The 19,667-nt window shown below is 40.7% G+C and overlaps 1 protein-coding gene across 2 annotated transcripts in view; it reads right to left on the reverse strand.

The window, feature by feature from the left end:
- Positions 1 to 19,667, reverse strand: part of RAB31 (RAB31, member RAS oncogene family) — a 156,908-nt gene that overhangs the window by 22,231 nt on the left and 115,010 nt on the right. The window lies entirely within an intron of this gene.

Genomic DNA, 19,667 nt, shown 5'->3' on the forward strand with positions numbered 1-19,667 from the left:
ATTCCTTCATCTCCCTTTGCCTGAACAATAGTATGATTAATCTGTCATTTGTTGGGAGTGTGTTGTTTTTTTTTTATTTGACTCATTAAGAGATATTGGCCTGTATGCTATTGGCCTGTCAAATGATTCTAATTCCCATAGCAAATCTGTGCTAAATAAATTGCTGGCAAAGTCAACTCAGTTTCTGGGCATGGCACTTATGTTGCCTCCCCACAACAAAAACTAAACATGCTTCTCTAAGCCTCCTGCAATCTACTATCTACATGCCCACCATAGGGATCTTTCAAAACTGAAAATCTATAAAGTATTCATGTGAACAGAATTCTTCTATGTCTTCCAATTGCCTCAGGATAAAACCCAACACCTTAGCGGGACAAAGCTTCATATCTCATAGCCACCATTCACACTCAAAGCTACAGGAATTCCAAGCAAATGGCCATTCTGGGAACTTGTGCTTATGTCTGTTTCTGGGTCATGCACCTGCTTTTTCCTCTGTCCACCCCTCCCCATTCAGTTGATGCTCTCCTACTGGTGGCTTCCTGGAAAGCTCAGTCCAGCAAACCCTCCATCCAGAAAAGATGCTCTTTCCCCTCTTCCCTTTACACTCATGCATATTCAAGCATTATACTATCATCTTTGTGAACTTGTGTGGCTCAAAAATAGGCTGTGCACTTCCTGGTATCAGGATCGTTGTTTTTGTTTTAGTGTGCTGGGATCATGACAGTGCCTGGCACCTAGGAGGCAATCAATGAGTATTTGTTAGCTGATTGAATGACAAAATTACCCCAAGCTGCCTTCAGCAGAGAGCAAGATTCAGGTAGAGGAGGTGCCATTTGGACTCACCGGAAAGTGTGGAGAGTGTTGACAGTGTAAACTGAAAAAGTCCTAGAGGCAGAGGCTCACCCACTTTTCCAAATGGGGAGGGAGGCCTAGGGGTGTAAGCAACATGAAAGAGAGAGTCTCCTGCTAGACCAAAGCTCTGATGTTAATCAGCTTATATCTCAGCATGGTCCACACATCAGCCTGTCGTGTGTCTCAGATGCACAGCCTGACCTGGCCGCAGCACTTAGAGGCTCTCAGCAGGGCAGGGAGGTCAGGAAACAACATCTTGTGGGCCCCAGACTTTTCAACAGGGTGTGCTGTCCTAGAAGGGTCCTTGTTTTGCCGTTCGTGGGTGGAATTTGGCAACATGGCAGCTGACTCATTCTCACATTCTAATTCCAGGGCTATTTAATTCCCCTTGATCCTCCTGTACTGATGGAAGGGAGACAGGGGGACAGGTATGCCAAGTGCCATTCCTGAAGCCTACCAGTGAGGGAGAGGAACCAAACCAGTAGGCTAATGTGGAACAATGCCCTATCCCTCCTAGAAGTTCATTGGGAGGTTCAGTTCCATGGGATCCTTCTGAAAGTCAGTGGAGACAGATGACTTCCACTGAGCCCACCTGTGCAGAAGGTATGTTCTAGCCACTGGTTTTAGTTCAAAATCTTTCAGACAGCCTAGGAAGTAGCTGGTGTAAGAAAGGTAGTTCAACTATAAAGGACACATGGACAAAACCAAGGGGGAGGGTGGAGGTGGGGGAGGGAGGTGGGTTCACCTGGGGTGGGGTGGAGGGATGGGGAGAAAAGGCATACAATTGTAATTGAATAACAATAAAAATTAAAAAAAAAAAGAAAGGTAGTTCAAGTGTGCTGCTAGAGAAGTAAAAGTATTTTCTTCTTTAATAGACAGCCCCTTAATGGTCACTTCCCTCAGGTCTTATGCTCCTCAATCTACCAGATGTGATGAATGCTTTATAAGAATTTTAAATGTTACGTAAGTTGATATTATAAAGTGCTCAAAACAATACCTGGCACATACTGAGTGCTATATCCCTGTCCCTTTAGTAAATCTTTACAAAGCTGTATCAGCAAGGATGAGGGAATGGCACCATTCTTAGAGAATGCCAGAAAGATTGAGGAAATGATGCAAATAGGGGAAGTGAGAAAATAGGAGGCTCAACCTATTTCAGAGTTTGAAGGTCTTTCATAGGTTTACTTGACTCAGCCCCTTCATTTCATGACCCAGGAAGGCTCCCAGTGTAGTCATTACTGTTCCATACATGAATGAGGGAACACAGGCTATATCAGCCAGTTTGTTAAATACATTAATTTCCATAAATTACACCAAAAGTAAAACCTTAACATATTTTAAAGTTCTCTCTCCACGAGAAAAATCTGACATTAATTCTGAGTAGCTTTTATTTAAAGACAGTGAGCAATTTTTCATAACACATAAATATTTCTTGTTCTGTGACATTCTTGTGCATTTTTTCTGTCACTTTGGTTTGGGTTGTTTGAATTTTAAAAAAATTTATTGGAAAGTGTTCTTTGCATATTAAAGAACCTAGCCTTTCATAATATATTTTCCAAATTTCTTTCAGCTTATACTTTATTTAATCTTGTTTGTGGCATTTTTGCTGTACAAAAGATTTTTTATAAGTCAGAATTGTTGACCATTTATCTCTCTGACTTCTGAGTTTTGTGTCATGATTAAACAGTTCAATGAAATTCCAAGATTATTTTTAAAATTCACCTCCTTTTTCTACTGTTATGGCTTTTCATTTACATTTAAATCCTGGTTCATTTTGAATCTATATTTCCCTATGACCAGCTAATTACCCATAACTGATTTATTGGATTATCCCTTTTTTACAGTTATTTTATTTTATCTTAATTTTTAAATATATTTATTGATTATGCTATTACAGTTGTCCCTTTTCCGCCCCTTCACTCAACTTCATCCTGCCCACCCCCTCCCTCCCACATTCCCCCCCTATAGTTCATGTCCATGGGTCATACATATAAGTTCTTTGGCTTCTACATTTCCTACACTATTCTTACCCTCCCCCTGTCTATTTTCCACCTATCATTTATGCTACTTATTCTCTGTACCTTTCCCCCCACTCTCCCCCTCCCACTCCCCTATTGACAACCCTCCATGTGATCTCCATCTCTATGGTTCTGTTCCTGTTCTAGTTGTTCGCTTACTTTGCTCTTGTTTTTGTTTTAGGTGTGGTCGTTAATAACTGTGAGTTTGCTGTCATTTTTACCGTTCATATTTTTCATCTTCTTTTTCTTAGATAAGTCCCTTTAACATTTCATAGAATAAGGGCTTGGTGATGATGAACTCCTTTAACTTGACCTTATCTGAGAAGCACTTTATCTTCCCTTCCATTCTAAATGATAGCTTTGCTGGACACAGTAATCTTGGATGTAGGTCCTTGCCTTTCATGCCTTGGAATACTTCTTTCCAGTCCCTTCTTGCCTGTAAGGTCTCTTTGGAGATATCAGCTGACAGTCTTATGGGAACTCCTTTGTAGGTCACTGTCTCCTTTTCTCTTGCTGCTTCTAAGATGCTCTCCTTCTCTTTAATCTTAGGTAATGTAATGATGATGTGCCTTGGTGTGTTCCTCCTTGGGTCCAGCTTCTTTGGGACTCTCTGAGCTTCCTGGACTTCTTGGAAGTCTATTTCCTTTGCCAGACTGGGGAAGTTCTCCTTCATTATTTGTTCAAATAAGTTTTCCATTTTTTCTTCTTCCTCTTCTCCTTCTGGCACCCCTATAAGTCAGATGTTGGAACATTTAAAGATGTCCTGGAGGTTCCTAAGCCTCTCCTCATTTTTCCGAATTCTTGTTTCTTCATTCTGTTCTGGTTGGATGTTTCTTTCTTCCTTCTGGTCTACACTGTTGATTTGAGTCCCAGTTTCCTTCGCATCACTATTGGTTCCCTGTACATTTTCCTTTGTTTCTCTTAGCATAGCCTTCATTTTTTCATCTAGTTTTCGACCAAATTCAACCAATTCTGTGAGCGTCCATATTACCAGCGTTTTGAACTGTGCATCTGATAGGTTGGCTATCTGTTTGCTGCTTAGTTGAATTATTTCTGGAGCTTTGAAGTGTTCTGTCATTTGGGCCTTTTTTTTTTTTTTTTGGTCTTGGTGTGTCTGTTACTAAAAGGGGTGGAACCTTAGGTGTTCCCGGGGCGGAGTAATGCTGGTCACTGCGCTGTGACGCTGAGCTGTGATGCTGTACGTGGAGCAGGGGCCCGAGAGGGAGCAATGGCACCTGCTCCGCTCTCCACCGGATTTCAGTCACTCCCTCTGCTACCCACAATCAAACTGGGCCCCTCTGGTGCTGGTTTCCTAGTGGGTGGGCTTGTGGATGCTCTAGGCCCCTGTGGGTCTTTCCAACGACCTCTCCTGTGAGGCTGGGAGTTTCTCCTGCTGCCGCTTCAACCCCCACGGGTGTTTTCACTCAGAGGTTTGAGGCTTTATTTCCCCCGCCGCTGGAGCCCTGGGCTGCTCGGTCTGCTTCGCTCCCCGCTGTTTGTCCCGGTTTATCTATGCACGAATGTGGGACCGTGGGATGCTACCCGCCGCTCTGCCCCACTCTCTTCGCCACAGAGAGTCCTTCCCTCTTGGTTGATACGGTGGTTGGTCTGCTAGTGGTCAGACTGCCTGCCCCGTTCATCCCACACTCCGCCAATCTCGGTCCCACCATGGCAACACGAGTCCTCTCCACCCCGGCTGCCAGTCTCAGCCCCTCCTACCAGTCTGGATGAATGTTTCTTTTTTATCTCCTTGGTGTCGGACTTCCTTGCCCTTCGATTTTCTGTCAGTTCTGGTTGTGCGAGGAGGCGCAGTGTGTCTACCTATGCCTCCATCTTGGTTCTCAACGGTTATTTTAAAGATCATCTTTATCATATACTAAATTTTCCTGTGTACTTCACTCTATTTTGTCTCTATTTTGTTCATTAATCGTCTGTCTAGTTCTGTGACAATGCTATATTGTTTTGTTACTCAATCATTAAAATATATTTCCATATCTGCTGGGATTAGTCCTTCCAATACTATTTTTGCCTGTTTTATTTTTCTAGATGAATTTTAGGATCATTTTGTAAAACCCTTAAAATGTCGTTTTGACAATTTGACTGGAATCTCAGTGCATTCATGGTTTAATTCAGAGCAAACTGACATTCTTACAATGCTGAGCTTTCCTATCCAAGGAATAAGTACATATTTTCATTTATTTAAGTCTTCTTTTATGTCCTACCATAGAATTTAAAGTTTTATCTGTTATAGATCTTGCTCAGTTATTGCTAAATTCATTTATTGGAATTAAAACACTTCAAAATTTTAAAAATGACACACACACCAAAAAAATTGATTACGAGGTATTTAAATAGGTATTGCTATTATAAAGAGAGTTTTAACATCTAATTGGCTTTTTCATTTTTTATTATTTGTATATAGGTGAAAAATAGTTATTCAGTAGGTAATCTTAATCCTGCCTGCAATTAAAGAAATTCACATGAAAATGAAGATCACATTTTCATGTGTCAGATTGGCCAAGATAAAAATGTTTAGGACTTCTGGCCTAGATGGAGGCAAAGGTAGATAGACTTTGCCTCCATGCACGACCAAAAGAAGGACAACAACAAATTAAACAAAAAATAACCAGAATTACCGGAAAATCAAACTGTATGGAAGTCTAATAACCAAGGAGTTAAAGAAGAAACATTGATCCAGACCAGCAGGTGGGGTGGAGATAGGCAGCTGAGGTGGAGAGGACTGGTGGCAAGGCGGTGTCTGGAGGACTGGGCAGGTGAGACGGAGGCTGGCGGACAGGGCAGTCCCACATTTGTGTGCAGATAAACCAGGAGGAACAACTAGCAAGCGAGACAGACCTCACAAACCAGGATTCCAGAGCAGAACATAAAGCCTCAAAACCTCTAACTGAAAAAACCTGTGGGGGTTGCAGTGGCAGGAGAACTCCCAGCCTCACAGGAGAGTTTGTTGAAGGGACCCACAGGGTCCTAGAATATACACAAAACTACCCACCTGGGAATCAGCACCTGAAGGGCCCAATTTCTTGTGGGTAGTGGAAGAAGTGACTGAAAGTCTGTGGAGAGCTGAGTAACCAGCATTGTTTCCTCTCTGACCCCTCCCCCACCTACAGCACCACAACACAGCCCTCATGGTTGCCCCACCCTGGCAAATACCTAAGGCCCTGCCCCTTACTAAGTAACAGGTGCATGGAGACAAAAATATATGGCCCAAATGAAAGAGCAGATCAGCTCCAGAAAAAATATCACTAAGCAAAAAAGAGTTAACCAATCTATGAGATGCATAGTTCAAAACACTGGTAATCAGGATGCTCACAGAAATGGTTGAGTATGGTTGCAAAAGACAGGGAAAAGTGAAGGCTATGCCAAGGAAAATATACAGGGAACCACCAGTGAAGGAAAGGAAACTGGGACTCAAACCAACGGTTTGGACCAGAAGGAAGAAAGAGACATTCAACCAGAACAGAATGAAGAAACAAGAATTCAAAAAAATGAGGAGAGGCTTAGGAAGCTCTGAGAAAACTTTAAACATTCCTGCATCCAAATCATAGGGGTGTCAGAAGGAGAAGAGGAAGAGCAAGAAATTGAAAACTTATTTGAAAACATAATGGAGAACTTCCCCAATCTGGCAAAGGAAATAGACTTTCAGGAAGTCCAGGAAGCTCAGAGAGTCCAAAAGATGTTGGGCCCAAAGAAGCACACACCAAGACACATCATAATTACGTTACCCAATATTACAGATAAGGAGAGAATCTTAAAAGCAGCAAGAGAAAAGGAGACAGTTGCCTACAAAGGAGTTCCCATTAGACTATCAGCTGATTTCTCAAAAGAAACCTTGCAGGCAAGAAGGGGCTAGAAAGCAAGGACTTATATCTAAGATTACTCTATGCAGCAAAGCTATCGTTTAGAATGGAAGGGCAGATAAAGTGCTTCCCAGATAAGGGCAAGTTAAAGGAGTTCATCATCACCAAGCCCTTATTCTATGTAATGTTAAAGGGACTTATCTAAGAAAAAGAAGATCAAAAATATGAATGGTAACATGACAACAAACTCACAACTATGAACAATGAACCTAAAAAAACAAACCAAGCAAACAACTAGAACAGGAACCTATTCACACAAATAGAGATCACAGGGAGGGTTATCAGCGGGGAGGGGGAGGGGGAGAATGGGGGAAAAGGTACAGGGAACAAGAAGCATAAATGGTAGGTACAAAATAGACAGGGGGAGGTTAAAAATAGTATAGGAAATGGAGAAGCCAAAGAACTTATATGTATGATCCATGGATGTGAACTAACGTGTGGGGGGGGGGAATACTGGTGGGAGGGGGAGTATAAGGAGGAAGGGAATAAAGGGGAGAAAAAAATTGGGACAATTGTAATAGCATTACAATTGTTATTACAATTAATAAAATACATTTGTGTAAAGGACACATGGACAAAACCAAGGGGGAGGGTGGAGGTGGGGGAGGGAGGTGGGTTCACCTGGGGTGGGGTGGAGGGATGGGGAGAAAAGACATACAACTGTAATTGAATAACAATAAAAATTAAAAAAATAAAAATAAAAATAAAATAAAATAAAATACATTTGTAAAAATGTTTAACACCTGCAGTGTTAATGTGGAAAGAGAGATATGTTCATGCATTCCTGGTAGGATAATCATGTGATTCCAAAAAGGTCATGGTTAACTTCAGAACAACCACATCTAAGAAGTTTTCAGGTATCGCCCTGGCGTGTGGCTCAGTGTATTGAGTGCCAGCTTACAAACAGAAAGGACACAGGTTTGAGTCCCAGTCAGGGCACATTATGTTTCTTTCCCTCTTTCTCCTTCATATCCCCTCTGTCTACAATAAATAAATAACATCTTTTAAAAAAGAAGTTTTCTGGTATTTTATAGCAGATGCACTAAAGTCCTCACTTTCCCAGAAAATTAAACACATAAGTTAAAAAAAAAAAACCCTTTGATGCTAAAAGCAAAGAGACAAAATGAGGACAAACATCCAAGATTCCTGCACTTCTCTGTCACATAACAATCCTAACCTAGCCTTCTCTATATATCTTCAGAGAACGTCCCATGAATCTTTTAGGACACCATTCTCTGGTGTGTTCTACAGACACCTATTCCAGTGATCATAGGGGCTTGTTAGAAATGAAGGACCTTGTGCCCCAGATCTACTCAACCAAAATGTCTACCGGGCAAGTGCCAGAAATATGCATTTTAGCAACTTCCCAACAGCTTCTTATGCATTCTACAGATTGAGGATAAGTCTTTTAGGGGGATAGCCTGAGATTGATACTTTTGCAGTCTATTCATAATCTGACACTATGAAGTCCAGAGTTTAGAAATATGTATTAAGATGACTACACCTAGGACATAATGAAATATACAGCCATACACAATATAATGATGTTTCAGTCAATGACAGAGTGCATATATATATGATAGTGGTCCCTTAAGATTATAATGGAGCTGAAAAACTTGTATCACCTAGTGACGTCGTGGCTGTTGTAATATCAGAGCACAAAGAGAGCAAAAATCAACAAGGCTGTGGCTGAGGTGGCAAACGAGATGAGGATGACATTGAGGAGCATCTAGAGATAGTTCCTGAGGAACTGATGAGTGAAGACTGTTGGAACTGTAACAGGAATATATAGCTGAAGAAGAGGGGAGATAAAATAAAAACAGTGGAAGAAGAAAAAGAATAAAAACCTCCAAGAAAATTCACAGTGAAAGGCTTGGCAGAAGCTTTTGCAGACAGCAACAAGCTTCTTAAAAGTTTGAAAACATAGATTTCCCCACCCCTCCAACACCAAAAGGTGTTCATTAATAGAGAGGAATGCCCAGGATGCACTATCTGCTTACAAGCAAATCAGTGATGGAAAGAAGAAACAAGCCAAACCAACCACCATGGAAATATTTCCGAAAACAGTGACACCTCTTCAGGCAGGTCCTTCAGGAGGGATTCCTGAAGAAAGCATTGTTATCACAGGCGATGACAGTTCCATGCACATTACTGCCTCTGAAGGCCTTCCAGTGGGACACGATGGAGAGGCGGAAGCGGTGCTGTTGATGATCCTGACTCTGTGCAGGACGAGGTGAACGTGTGTGTTTGTCTCAGTTTCTAACAACAACGAGTTTAAAATGTAAAAAAATCAATAAATAATTTTAAAAATAGAAAAAACTTATAGAATAAGGATATATAGAAAGAAAATACATTTGTACAGCTATACAATGTGTTTGTGTTTTAAGCTAAGTGCTATTATAAGAGTCAAAAAGATTTTTAATTTTAAGTTCATAAAGTAAAAATGTTACAGGAAACTGAGGTTAATTTATTATTGAAGAAAAAAAATTTAATACATTTAGTGTAACCCAAGTGCAAATTGTTTATAAAGTCTAAGCAGCACACAGTGACACCCCAGGCCTCCACATTCACTCACCACCACTCACGGACTCACCCAGAGCAACTGCCAGTCCTGCAAACTCTGTTCGTGGTAAGGGCCCTATATAGATAATTAACTCTTTTATCTTTTATACCTTTTCTATGTTTAGACAAATACTTAACATTGGTTACAACTGCCTGCAGTATTCAGTACAGTAACATGCTGTACAGATGTGTTGCCTAGGAGCAACAGGCTGTACCACATAGCCTTGGTGTGCAGCAGGCTACACCAGCTAGGTTTGTGCAGCGTGCTCTGTGGTGATGTTGACACAAGGATGAAACTCACCAAGGATGCGTTTCTCAGAACATGTCCCCACTGTGAAGTAACACATGACTACACGTTTTTCAGGCATAATTTTACAAATGATAAAATGAAAGAACAGTAGTCTCATGAGCTCTTCCCAAACAAAATCTTTGGTGGTTCAGGTAGGTTTTAGTTGTGGTACATTATATTTCTAAAATACCTTAACAGCAATAACAAAAGCATTTTATATTATTCCAAACTCCTGATATGCAACAGTTAACATTTCATTTTAAAATGTTTGCTGTGTATTTTTACTCTGCTCCAGCCACAGCCCCTTTCCAAGGTCAAACTTAAACAACCACCTCAGCAGGCCTTGAATAAGTAGCAAGCCAACACTGAGCAGGAGACAGCTGTCAAATGTCTCACAGAATTATTTTTTGTCAAAACCACCCCACATGTTTAAGGTATTCTAGCCAAAAGCAATGGAAACCATTCAGAACATTCCATCAAAATCTAGCAGAGGAAGTCTGCAGGCTGTTTGCAAAGGCTGTGGTGTGCCATGAGGCAGTCTCAGTCTCCCGCACTCCCTCAGACAGCCGCCGAAATGAATAATCAGGGCTTGTTGTGCTCCCATTAGCTCATATTTTGCCTAAATATCCAAAATATTTGTGTAACACACAGATGAGGCACTGTTTTAGCAATAATTAAAGCAGCAAAATCTCTTCAAAATCCCACTTCTTTTACATATTCGGACTGGTTTACTTGTAAGGTGGAATTAAAACTAAAATGAACTTTTTTAAAAAGGTAAAAATCCCAAAGAATAATGATCACCATTAACATTGATTTCTGATTGGACAATAACATTTTACAATGATCAGTTAAAGCTCTTGATATGTGTACCCTGGGAAGACTTTCTGTTCCCACGGGGCCTTGCCTGCTTATTAATGTGTGCCCGTAACAGCTATTCACCTGTGGCCAAATTCCTGGTGTCGAGTTCTAACAAGCAGTGTCAGGTTTGCGCACTTAAATGGATTGTTTCTTATGAAAAAGGTCAGAATTGATATTGAATGAGGACTGAACAGAAAACACAGGTTCTCTAGGGGGGGCCTGGTCATTCTTTGGTTTCTTAATAACATTCCTCCAGACAGAAATTTAGGCTAGTCCTGAAGAGGCCAGAGAGAACCACTGGAAAGAAACATTAGCTCCAAATCCTCTGAGTGGAATCAAATCAGCTGTCACTTTTTCTTAGTAGTTCAGAAATTATTCTCCCTCATGGATCCTGTTCAGTCTTCTTACGCGAACAATATAGTAATCACTGAGATTACTTTTGTAATTCTTAAGAGAAGTTACATTTTGAAACTCTGAAACTTTGGGCAGCATGTAAAGTGAAAGATTACTTTCATCTATATCTACATGTATCTATATCATCTGTATCTATAAAAAATCTCCAGGAACAAAAGCTTACCATTCTGCTTAGTCATACATTAATTGATGACTTTTCAAAACATTCCTCCTCCATACCTGAAAGGTTAGCATGAGTCATGTGGCTCTGGATTAGAATCAAACCATCAATAGGAATTTATGTTTATCTTAATATAGATACAGATGGAGAGATATAGAAATAACTACAGATATATGTGTACACTCAGGTTAGCATACACATACCTCTGTTCACTGAAAGGTCCTGTAACCAATGACACCTCAGTAGAAACAAACACACCCAGCCCACATGTTAGTTTCTAAATACTAGTCTCCAATGAAAGGAACGGGTTGCTTGGAGACATGGATGATTCTAAGGCTGTGTCCTAAAATATACAAGGTGAGCCTGGAACACCTTGTACCAAAAAATAAGGAAGTACTCAAAAGCCAAAGTGATAGGGATATGTTAAAGGAACACAGGAGCCAACAGAGTTGCCAGTGGCTAAAGCTGCAACAATTTGAGCAGCAATTTAAATAACACTGCACTGCATTAAAAACCAAAGTATAAAATAAATATGTATGAATCCATACTTATATAAATAAGTGACTGAATAAATAAAGGGGAGAAGAGACAAATTTCACCTGCAGAAGAATGCCAAATAACTTATTTAGATGCTCCTCTCTCAAAGAGATGGAGCATAAGTCAGAGACTTCCTTCCAAGGAGTACAGCAAGGAAAGGGAGTGAGAGGTGACTTTACAGTGGAGAAACCTGACAAACCACTACCTCAACCAGGTGATCAAGGTCAATAACATCGGCGGAGAGCTGTGTTCATAATATGAACCCTTGATGTATTTAAATATGATAAGATAAAGTAATAAAATAGCACTTTATCTCAGTGGTCTTCCTCCCAAGACCACATAACCCCAGTTTAATCAAGAAAAACACATCAGACAAACCTTAATTGAGATATATTCTCCAAAGGATCTACCTAGTACCCCTTAAAACTGTTAAAGTCATCAAAAATAAAGCAAGTCTGAGAAACTGTCACAGCCCAGAGGAGCCTGAAGAGACTTGATATTTAAATATAATATGATATTCTGGATGGGATCCTAGAACAACAGCAACAGCATTTTAAAAAAAAAGAATATTAGGGGAAAACTAATGAAATCTGAGTAAACTATGGACTTTAGTTAACAATAAAACATTAATAAAGTTCCTTAATTGTGACAAAGTTACCATAATAATGTAAGATGTTTAACAATAGGATAAAATAAATGCAGGATATATGGGAACTCTCTGTACTATCTTTCCAACTTTCCTGTAAATATGAAATTATTCTAAAATAAGTTTATTTAACTGTTTTAAAAAATAAACCATTAAAATGAATACCCCCCCAACACAGATACTCTCACCATATGGAGACATGGGCCTGAACACCCCCCTGATCTCCAGCAGACCACAGCACACATATCCACATCCATGCCATTCACTCTCCTGAAACTTCTCTGGAGCCAAAAAAAACCCAATTGGTTAAAGAGATTCCAGATGATATTGTAAGTCCAGAACATTTATCAAAACTTAAAATAAAGCCGACATAATTAAGGCAGTGTGTACTGGTATAAGGATGCATAAGTAGGCCGGCAGAACAGAACAGAGAGCTCTGGAAACAGGTGCACACACACGGGACACACACTGTGTGACAGAAATGGGACCACACGCCAGTGGGAAAGAATGGACGTAACAGCCGACAACACTGAAACAACTGGATAGCTACATAGGAAAAATAACACAGCACATATAAAAATTCCAACTCCAAGTGACTTAAAGACAGATAGGAAAACAAAACTGGAAAGTTTTAAAAATACCATCAAAATAGGGACATATCTTCATTATCCTGGGGGTGTGGAAAGATTTCTTAAATAAGACCATTCCTCCTTCTTCTCTTCCCCCCACCAAAAAAAAAAAGCATAAAGGAAAAAATGAATACATTTTACTACATAGAAACTGAAGATTTCTGATGATAAAAAGGCAACATAAAGTGAAAAGATGGGATAAAAATTTGAAGGAGATATTGCAACACATACATATGACCAAGGAAGAGTATTAAATATACATATTTTAAAACAGAAAAAGTGGCAAAGACTTAAACAGACTCATCACATAAGAGAAAACTTGCTTGACTGGACAATAAGTACATAAAAAGATGCCAAGTTTATTAGTAACTGGGAAAATGCAAACTGAAATTACTATCAGATATCACTATATACGCTAACAGTACTAAGACGTGGTAAAACAGGAAGTCTCAGGCAGCACTGGTATCCACTTTGGAAAACACTGGCATTACGGAGCAAAAGTGACCATGTGCACACCTTGTGACTTAGCAATTAAATTCGTATCCACCAGAATCTAGTGAAATGCTTACACATGGCAGGCACTAACAGCTGTACAAGCATGTTCAGGAAGCAGTGTTCACAATAGCACCAAACCGGAAATAACGCTCAATATCCATCAACAGTAAGATGGACAGACCAACTGTGAACAGTGTACAGCCATGAAAATGTACAAACTACAACCAACAGTCATCAGCAATTTCCCAGGTATGTTGAGTGCAAGTGACAAGTCATCATGTAATATATACAGGGTTATTCCACTTATACATAGTTCAAAAACAGGCAAGCTTGAATCTGTCACTTAGAAAAGCAAACATGGTGGGAAAATGTAAAGGAAACAAAATGATTATCACCAGTCAGAGTAGTGGTTACTTCCAGGTGGAGAGAAAGGGATAGGGATACAACTGGGGAGGGAAGCTCACTCAGTTACAGAGCTGTTCATTTTATTCTTTACAATTCATAGTATTCTTTAAAATATACATAAACATTTTACAGATTCCTCAGTATAATTGAGAAAGAGAGATTCCGTATGCCCTTGTTGGCTGTCTGGGGAGCTCAGGCTTCAGTTCCTGGCCTCCTCCTTGACAACAGCAAGCAGACACGGGCTCAGCCACCTGCACAGCATAGAAGGTAGAAACACAGGAAGGCGCGGAACATCTTGGAGCACAAAACACACATTTAACAACACAGCCTCTGCTCTGCCTCCTCATCTCATGTAGAGAAAATTCTGTGTGCATTTTAACACTGGCCATGATATTTCCAGACTGTTTAGTGGCTTTTTATGTTCATTGGCTTTTGTGCTCTTTGTTTTTAGCATTTAGAATATGCTGGGTTTGTATTATCCAGTATCTCAAGTTCTCTTATTTGGTTTGCATAAGACTTCTGTATTCACTTTTGGCCCACTATAACCTGGAATGAGTTTTAGAGTCCAATGTAAGAAATGAAACCAATTTATGCATTCTTAGTAAAAATATTTATTTCCAAATATATTTTTAAACTATTAAAGACCTCAACTTTATCCGAAATTTGAAGCAACAGATGGGTGGTGCTTTCTCACGTGGTTGGTGTATATTTCAAGAAGCCATAGAAGGGGGATTTAGGCTGCAAAGTTCAGGTCCCACCCCAGTTTCTAGCTCTAGATTACACAGGAAATTGCATGAATTCTTACTTGCTCAAGAGGGCAGAATGCTCCTAACAGTTTACCTGGTGGTTGGCAAGTAGATTTCATTTCTTTAACTGGTGGTGACTACATGGAGCATTCATTGTGTTAAGAAGGAGCCTCAGGCCACAACTGACTCAGGAAAAGTCAGTGCCATTGAGACAGGCCAGTAAGCCAGGGCAAGTGCAATAGGGGAACTGAGACAGAGAGCTGAACACACTGGACAAGCAATTCACAGCCAGACACAAAATGTTACCTTCCTAGAGATAACAATGTAGCCCTCAGTTGTATTTCAGCTCCAGGCCCAGAAAAGCAGCAAAACTAGGTGGGTGAAGCCAGGATCACCTAATGACCTCCTGCCCTGCCACTAACCAATTAGTGAGGAACATGACCCTGAAAGAGCACACCTGGAAAACTGATGAATATTCTGCCGAAGCCCTCCCCTGAGACCTCCCCTAAGATTCCCCACCTGCAAGAGAGAGAGAGAAAAAGTCAACACAAAGGACCAAGTGCTCCCCTCTAGCCCTTCTCCCTTTTCTTCCCCTACTTCTTCCTTGACAGGCACGCATCTCCTAAGCTCCCTAAGCTCCCAGTGAGCTAAGGCAGCCCAGGGTAGGGTCTCCTCTTGTTTCTTCTATGCCAAGCCCTTTCTTATTTCACTGTCCTCAGCTTTAATAAACGTACCCTCAGAGTCACCTAGACTCGTATTGTAAAATCTTTCCTACATGAAGTCAAGAACCCACACACTACCAGCTGGCCTTAGGCAGACCCACTCAGGGCCAGGCCCCCTGTTCTGTAACACCATGACTGATGGGCAATAGTGCCACGGTTTGAGAAATGGAGAAGCAGGAGGCAAGAGCATCCAGTGTTTGCCATCCTGACCCAGCACATCAATCCCAAACCACTCTGTATACTTTTAAGCCATTCATAAACTATCTTCTTACATTCTAGCTATCTTTTCCTCCATTCCCCAGGGAAAGCCATCAGGAAGATACTCTTGATGACCATTCACCCATAACTATGGCAAACACCCTCCCATCTCCATGCCTTTGTTCATTATCTCCCTTCCTGGAATTGCCTCTCACTGGACTCATCCTTAATAGCCCAGCTTGCAACACACTTCATCCCAGAGTAAGCCTTTCCAAATCACTCTAAATAACTATGAACTTTCACTCTCCTGAATTCCTTTGTCCTTTTTGCACCATGACTTTTGGAATTCTATTAAATGCAGTCTTGTATTGCTCATTAGATATTTCCTCCCATGGGTAATACTCTTGGCTCTCCAAACAGAAGTAAATAGCTCAAAGGAAAATATTTTCTTCTCTTTTTGTGTATTTCCCATTGCACTTTCTGCACACAAAAGAACTACCAAAAATTAGTTACTAATTGAATGAGTGAAAACAAATAGGGCAATTTTCCTTCCTTCTGTCCCACCCTAGCTTCACTTCTCCCCTCAGATGCTCCTTTCCAGGGGTACAACCTCTACTCCAGGAAAAACCCAAACTCACCAGCAGCAGGTCCACCAATCTCTCTCACTATTTCTTTCAAGGTAGCAGAAGGGTTTATATAAGACCTTAGAGACCATGAGTCCACTCCTCAGAAGAGGAGAGGACACAGAGAGTCCCTGATTACCTCCTGGTTTGTATATGTGGGGGACAGGAGGAACCTTGGACAGAGAGGGCCAGTGACAGAAGAGCCTCCCCCAGAACATTACTACCACCTCAGAATAGAAGGTTCCCTCACTCTTAAACCCCCTCATTTCCACTATCACTTTTGTTAGGTAACTTCCCACTGCTACCATTTGCAAGATAATATTAATAAGGCCTGAAAGCTTTTTTTCCATCAGCACTTCTACACGATCCCCCTAAGTCCCTTACTCATTTGTTCACAGCCTAAAGATGCCAGTAAGTGATGGAATTCCAAGAAAAAGCCAACCAGAGACCCTTGAGCTTGAAAAGCAAGTCAAATTAGAATACCTTGGAGGCAGGCCAATGTCCAAAAGATCAAGCACCTGTCAGGAAGAGTTTCAATTTAGAGAGATCAAATTACTGCTACAGGATCCTGCCACTGTTTCTGTTCTCCATGAGGTCTGAAGGGTGAGAGGGAAGCCCAGGCACGTGTGGCCTGCAGAGACCTACACAGATCCCCAGATAGGTTCCAGGACTTCCTCCTTCTTCCCTACCATAAATTCCTTTCACCTAAGGCAATGATTTTCCAAGTATGGCCAGTGGACCACTTATAGAAGAGAGCACTTTTTAAAATGCTTATGTCCCCAACCTATGGCTGCCTATTGAATCAAAACCTCTGGAGCTGCATCCTGGCATCTGAAATTTTAACAAGTGCTTTACATGATTTTTACATTCACGGAACTTTTAAAACTACTGGAGCAAGGTGACCTATTTCATGTTTTTCTTTTCAAGAATTCTTTGCCCCAATTCTTTCACCAGGCCCAAGAAAAGGCAGGGCAGTCTTTTGCTGGGCTCCTCAGACTTTCTCTGCAGGAAGTTTCTGTTTATCTAGACCCCAGGCCAAATCTGTCCTCCTTAGAGCCACTGGAATTAGCCCCATGCCACTCACTACTTATTCAGAAACTTGGTGACCCACCACAGACTCATGTCAGCTTGTCCTGACATCTGAGTTAGGCTACTCGCACCATTTACTCTCTCCGCTCCAAGATGCCCATGCTCTTCAAGTCAGATGTTGCCCAGGTCCTGCACAATTACTCCAATCGAGGTTCTCGTACTTTCTTCCAACCCTGTACATCACTAAAATGCCCCCAACTTTGCAATCCCTACCTCAGCATTGGCAGATGGTAGGGAGAAGCGGGTAGCCCTGTTTTCCAGACCCCATCAGGAATGGAACACTCTCCTCCTCCAGAGCTGTTACCAGAGCTTCTCTTCTTCCGTGGGGAGGGAGAGGAGCCACAGGAAAGTAGGGAAATGACACTCACAGAGCACCTACTGTGTTCAAGCTCAGGACAGCCTTCTCACATACAGTAGCACCAATTCCAGTTTGCTTCCTCACCTCAGATTTAAGAGACTACACATTACTCCAACAATTTGGGCACAGGGAGATTTTTGTCTAGAATTCTTCAAGATACCTAGGAAAATCTCGCACAAAGATTAGAAGTATAAAAAAACAAAAACTAGAAATCCTGAATTCCCTCAACCAGATGCCTCTGAAGGCCTTTCATTCTGGATAGTGTGGGGAAACCTTTATACCGTCTTCTAGAATGTCGTGAATATGAAACACACCACCCTGAGGAAAGGGCATCCCCTCCTTGAGGCACTTGGCACACAAATGCCCCAAGTGGGCTGAGTCAAGTTCAGGGAGTTAATTCCATTTAAATTCCAGTACCCTCTCAAAATATACCAGGCAAACAAAGCTCTTCTTAAGGATTTACAAGTTTACACAACCAAAGTCTATTCGATGAGACTGGTCCCACTACACACACAAAAACATACACACAAACACACAACTCAACCAAATCTAGATATAGTTCCTCTCCAACCCCCAGTAAAAAATAAATTATAGTGTCTGGCAATTACGGGAGAGCAGAGTGTTTTAGGATTAGAGTAAAAGAAGGTCAAGTTCTAAATAAGGTCTGGAGTGTAGAGATTTGGCTAACTCCCCAGAAATAAGTCATACCAGCAGGCAGAATCTGGAGCAGCCAGATTGGTTGACCAAGAATCTGATTCCACTGCCATGGAAAGGTGTCAGTAAGCAGATGCCCATTAGGGTCACAGGTCCTATCATTTAATAGACTATTCTTATCTAATGGGAGAAAGTTTACATTCTGGGCAGGGACCGATCCATCCGGCTTCTCGTGTCCCCTTTTCTAAATGGGAGTTTTTAATATAGTTACCCAATTTTACTTTTATATATTATATGTTCTGGGAATAAGCTCATCATTTAGCCCAGTGTGTTTACTAAAAATCATACACACACACACACACACGTGTATATATGTATATGTATATATATATCATGCATATATATATTGCAAATACATATATATGTCCATATATATGCCAACTTTAATATTTAGTTTTTATTCTATGTCAATCAGTTTTTTGTTAATTGAACTTTTTATTGAGGCAATTGTAGGCTCACATGTAGTTATAAAAAATAATAGCAATAGATTCCTTGTAAACTTTTCCCAGGTTCCCCAAATGGCAACATTTTGCAAATCTATAGTATAATACAATAAAAAGTTAATACCCTAAATTTATAAAAAATTTATGGACCTCAACACCAAAAAAACCAAACAACCAAATTAAAAATAGGCAAAGGACCTGAATAGACACTTCTCCAAAGAGGACGTACAGAGGGCCAATAGACATATGAAAAGATGCTCAATGTCACTAATCATCAGACAAATGAAAATAAAAACCACAATGATATATCACCTCACACCTGTCAGAATGGCTATCATCAATAAATCAACAAAGAAAAAGTGTTGGCGAGGATATAGAGAAAGGGGAACCCTTCTGCACTGTTGGTGAGAATGCAGATTGGTGCAGCCACTGTGGAAAGCAGTATGGAGTTTCCTCAAAAAATTAAAAATGAAACTGCCTTATGACCCAGTGATTCCACTTCTGGGAATCTATCCAAAGAAACCCAAAACACTAATTTGAAAGGATATATGTATCTCCAAATTCACTGCAGCGTTATTTACAATCACCAAGATTTGGAAGTGGCCCAAGTGTCCATCAGATTAATGGATAACACAACCCTGGTACATCTGCACAATGAAATACTACTCAGCCATAAAAAAGAAGGGAATTTTACCCTTTGCAAAAGTATGGAAGGACCTGGAGAACATTATGTTAAGTGAAATAAGTCAGTGAGAGAAAGACAAATACCATATGATTTCACTTACACGTGCAATCTAATGAACAAACTGAACTAACAAGCAAAATAGAGACAGACTCATAGGTAGAGAGCAGGCTGACAGCTCACAGAGGGAGTAGTTTGAAGGTGGAGGGATTGTGCAAAAATGAGAAAGGACTCACGGACACGGACAACAGTGTGGTGATTGCAGCTAGGAGGAGAAGGGGTGGAGGTGGAAGAATGTGTAAGGGGGATAAATGGTGATGGAAAAAATACAATTAAAAAAAATCTATAG

This window comes from Desmodus rotundus, chromosome 10 (genome assembly GCF_022682495.2).
Source record: "Desmodus rotundus isolate HL8 chromosome 10, HLdesRot8A.1, whole genome shotgun sequence".
In the NCBI taxonomy this organism is placed as follows: Eukaryota; Metazoa; Chordata; class Mammalia; order Chiroptera; family Phyllostomidae; genus Desmodus; species Desmodus rotundus.